Here is a 4,862-nt window from a genome sequence, read left to right on the forward strand (position 1 = left end):
TATCGAAATTTCCCCCTTTCAGTAAGGACATCAGTCATGTTGGATTAGAGTCCACCCCAATGACCTAATTTTAACTTGATTACTTCTGTAAAGACCCTGTTTCCAAGTAAGATCACATTCTAAGGTATGGAGGACTTTAACATTTAAATTTTGATGGGGGGATGGAGGCACAATTCCACCTATAACAGAAATTAATCATATAATCTTGCCCCTGCCTCCCATCTGCCCTTCCCTCAGTTGCCCATGTTCCCTGCTGTGTTCACTATCATGGACGTTTTCATCCATGTCCAAACTTCTCACAAGGAGCATTCCAGCTAGAAGATGGGGATGGAGACATGCTTAAATGCACTCCTAATGTCAACAAGAAGAATCAAATTAAACAAAAAAGCTTCTGAGTGGGGTCCAGAGCCTCAGTCAAACATCTTTGTACTGGAGCTGGGAAGAAGACTTTGATGAAGGAAACAAATGGGGGAAATGTGGTCCCTGCTCACCCTCTGTGAATCTGAAGGCAGCATAAACACTTCCAGGCATTCTTTCTACCCAGGGAAAGAGGCTAAGCAGTTGTCTGGAGCCAAAGACTGCCAGGAGTAATAAGAAAACACTTTAAGTAAGTTTTCTCCATCTGTTTAGTTTCTTATGATGAAAAAAGGAGGAAAAATATAAATAAATGATTCAGCGAAATGTCACATGCAATTACCTCTACCACAGAAAAATAAACAAGGCTTCACTTCATTAGGAAGGTTCTAATGTGACCGGTACCTTCTGGTGGGTGCCTCTCCCGGCTGGAGATCTTCAAATTTATGAGCTTCCAAGTTGGCTTGCCCTAGCTCAACTTCAGCTGAAACTTGGCCCCAACATCCAGGCAGGGCCCTCTGTAGAGGTATCCATCACACTGGGCATCTCCCTCTGTCCTCAGTCATGTTATCCAAAGACAAAATCAGGTAAAAGGGAGGATCTGGGTAGCCTGGAAGATGAGAAGTCAATAAGGCCCTGACCTGAGGGGTGTGTCAGTGTAGGAAGGTGGAGATGAATCTATGGGTATACAGTCAGCATTTGTAGCACCAAATGCACTAACCAGCTTCCAGTCCCCCAACGGCTTCCCTGGGGTGGTGGAGAGTAAATTACAGCATGGCCTCGGTTGGCAAGCACCCTGACATGCCATGCCCTTGGCATTGATTCTGCCTAACATCAGAGCAAAAGAAGTCGATTTGGACCTTTAACTTTAAATCCAGTTCTTCAAGATGGTGAGAGTGTGTTCTTGTTAGCCTCTAGCTAACCTTATAAACCTCCGGCAGGGCCAGGGTAGTTTGTCACTCAACAATCCCCATTAAAACAATGTCCCTTAAAAATTGTCTCTGCAGAGCACTGAGCCCAGGGTCTTCAGTGGACAGGATTTGGAGATGGTGAGTGTTGAGTGCTAATTGCTTCCTGTGCTGACACATCTGTCCCCACTTCCACCCTACACACCACCAGCTTTTCCGAAAAAGCCAAGGTCACATACCACCAGCAACCTCAATTTTTCTGTTCTATATATCATAGCTTTTCTAGAGTTTTTCTTCCCTTTTCCTTCTCATTCTCTTTTATCTCAGAGGAAGAGGAGCAGGGCATGTGTCTTCATCTCGCTACAGATAAGACCCTAAATGATGTCTCAGTCACATCTCCTTTCTCATTTGGAATCTTTCTCCAACAATTTATTCCATTAACAATTTTACTCCTTCTCTTTAAATTACTGCCTTCTTCATCCCTGTCTACAAATGTCTCTGCCTTTCCCTTCACACCTCAAACTTGGCTTATCTAAAAATGCTCTTTTTTTTTTTAACTGCATGAAACCAATCAGTCCTTCCAGTGGGAGGACATTCTCCCAAGTAACTGAGACCAAATTTCTGAGTCATTTTGGATTTATCTGCCTTACTTGCATGTATGTTGAATTCAGCCCTTCATTTCCGTTATCACTGCAACAAACCCATTTCAGGTCCTTATAATCTCACATTGGGAATACAAATAATAGTGACTGTTAAGTGTTTATTATTTGCCAGGTACTCTGCCGCATGCGTTATATGCATTATCTCAACCTTCACATAAATCTATGAACACCTTCTATTATTAGTCCTTTTTTGAAATGGGGAAATGGAGGCTTAGTTGATTAAGTAACTCAAGGTCAGTGTAGTTGACAAATGGAAGAGCCAGGATTCACACACAAGTCTGCTGACCACACAGCCTGAGCTTTGAAGTAGTGACTCGAGACTCACCATTGTGGTTGCCTCTTAATCAGTCTCAAAAACACACAGGTTTTCCTGTGCTTCCTCTAGACCTTCTTTTTCTTTAAAATATTTATTTATTTATTTGGTTGCACTGGGTTCAAGTTGAGGCAGGTGGGCTCCTTAGCTGCGCCTCACTGGCTGCTTAGTTGTGGCATGCGAACTCTTAGTTGTGGCATGTATGTGGGATCTAGTTCCCTGACCAGGGATTGGACCCAGGCCCCCTATATTGGGAGCACGGAATCTTAACCACTGGACCACCAGGGAAGTCCTAGACCCTCTTCAGTGTTCCCAGAGTCATCTCCCTAACGCATCAATGGGACTGCACCTTCCCCCACTCAGAATTCCTCATTGGCTCTTCATTGCCTACAGGATCAAGTCCAAACACCTTAGCTTGACATTTAAAGTGCCACCAGGAGACACACATCTCTCTTTTTTGAGAAGACCCCTTCTCAGCTCTGTCTACTGAAATCTTATCTCTCCCCCAAAGTCTGGCACAAATATGATCTCCTCCAGGGAACATTTTCTAACCACACTAACTGAAAATGTTGTTCTCTTTACTTAACTCCCATCATGATTAATTTGGGCTACTCTCGTGGTGCCTGTGCTCTGGACTGTTTCATAATATGATTACCTGCATGCATGTCTTAGTTATAGTCTTGAACTCAGGGATGTCTATTTATCTTTGCAGCCCTTACAACATCTGTCAAAATGTCTCACACAAAGGAAATGTATTAATTAAGCAAACACTGGTTGCTGTAACAGACACCTCAAATATTAGTGGCTTGACACCGTTGAAAGTCTGTTTCTCACTCACGTGAAGTTCAATTGGTGATGGAGTAACCCCTGAATCCATTAACTTGAGTTCAGGGTGATATGACAAATGCAAATTTTATGAGCTTAGTTAAGTGGGTTTACGGTTTCTATCATTTTATTTCAACAAAACCAACACCCACAAGGCAGACAAGTGGGCTTTAAAGAACCTGTAGAGAAATTACTGGTTACAGATAATACTAATAATGAAAACAGTGGTGAACCATTGGAGAGATGTCAGGGCCGACCCTCCTCCTGATGCAAGCTCTTTCTTGGTCACATCATGAGGCAAAACAATGGTAATCTCTTCAGTCCTGGCAACAAGTCATGTACACACACACACAAATTGACATGACCGAAAAAGCTGCTTGAAATATGAATATATATCATCTACCATTAGCAGCACAGCCCAAGTAAATGCATATTGCAACTTGGGTTATCACTAAAGCTGGTATGAAGCTAACTATTTGCAAACATTGAAAAAGGTATTATCCATAATATGACAGTAAATTTCTACGTTTTTTTAAATGCTCAGAGCTGTTCACTACTCAATCCAGTGCTTTACAAAAATCACAATAAATTTGACGATAAATGTTTGGAAGCCCCTTAAGAGACTTCCAAAGTTTAAGTTTCGTATTTAATAGTAAATTGGGGGAAAGCTACATACTATGAAGGAAACACTTGTTATTCCCGTAGTGGTGACAACAGCTTGAACATAATGCATGGAACACAAATTGATGACTAAACTAAAATGCATTCCTTTGTCAGCAAATAATTCTGGAAGATGCCTTGAAAAACATCACTGAAGATGTGAAGAAACAAGTCCTAGGAGAAATGAGACAGTGTGGGTGCTTTACTACACAGCTGGATTGAAGTACAGATGTTTTTGACATGTCTCAGCCTATGGAATTCGTTAACTCTGCTCAGTGGTAAAATACATCCAGGACTTCTTTCTTTGTGAACCTCTAAAAGAAAGATGGACTGGAGAAGATATTTTTAATGCTGAGTGACTTCTGTTATAAGAATAATGTTCTATGAGAAAATGGTGTTAGTGTAACCCTTGATGTGACAGCCTATTTGACCAGAATATAAAAGGAAGCCGAGGGTAACCTTACAGAGATAGATCCAAGGGTGATTTTTATTTACTACTCTGCTCACAGGGAACCTGTCATTAGGAAGAAGTTGTCGCTGGAGGGCACAAAGTTTTAGAAGATGACATTGGTGAAGCTAACTTCCAAAAAAAATGTAGTAATAAAACACGCACAAAAAACTTTAAATTATGCAGGACTCTTTCGAGTATTTTGTAATGGAAGCGGAAGTAATTGTGAATGTGTTTTTTTATCATACAGAGATTTCCTGGTTATCTTTTATGAAATACTTTAAAAGGTTTTCCAACTTAGAGCCAGGGTATTCAGTGTTTTACCGTTAGATTAGTGTTGCAAATTCACAGTTTCTGAGGCATGTGGCTGCCAGTGGTTTGCTAGCTGGCACATATTTTTGAAGTAATAAACATAATCTGTAAAGGTAAAGTTGCCATTTTAACTTTGAATAAGAATAGCACTGATCTGATTCTCAAGAGTAAATCATGCTACGGAGAAAGCATTTTGAAAACAGACATTCGGAAATATTTCATTACTACGCAGTACCATTGCTGAAAATGATGTGTTAGCTATCAAAACTCGTACCTGCATATTAAAAATGGAAACCTTTTTAACCTGTTCAAAAATCTTCCAGAGAAAGTATTTCAGTGAGTTTTTAATCTATTTGTTAAAAATATTAAAAAGTCAGTGT

General features: G+C 40.6%; 1 long non-coding RNA gene across 1 annotated transcript; it reads left to right on the forward strand.

Annotated features, from left to right (window-relative positions):
- The first annotated feature begins 1,391 nt into the window (after nt 1–1,391).
- On the forward strand, nt 1,392–4,333 carry LOC141278500 (uncharacterized). The gene is made up of 3 exons (XR_012331263.1): nt 1,392–1,403; nt 3,840–3,915; nt 4,232–4,333. It is a non-coding gene; the product is annotated as an uncharacterized lncRNA (long non-coding RNA).
- Nucleotides 4,334–4,862: the final 529 nt, after the last annotated feature.

Source organism: Tursiops truncatus, chromosome 4 (assembly GCF_011762595.2).
Source record: "Tursiops truncatus isolate mTurTru1 chromosome 4, mTurTru1.mat.Y, whole genome shotgun sequence".
NCBI lineage: Eukaryota > Metazoa > Chordata > Mammalia > Artiodactyla > Delphinidae > Tursiops > Tursiops truncatus.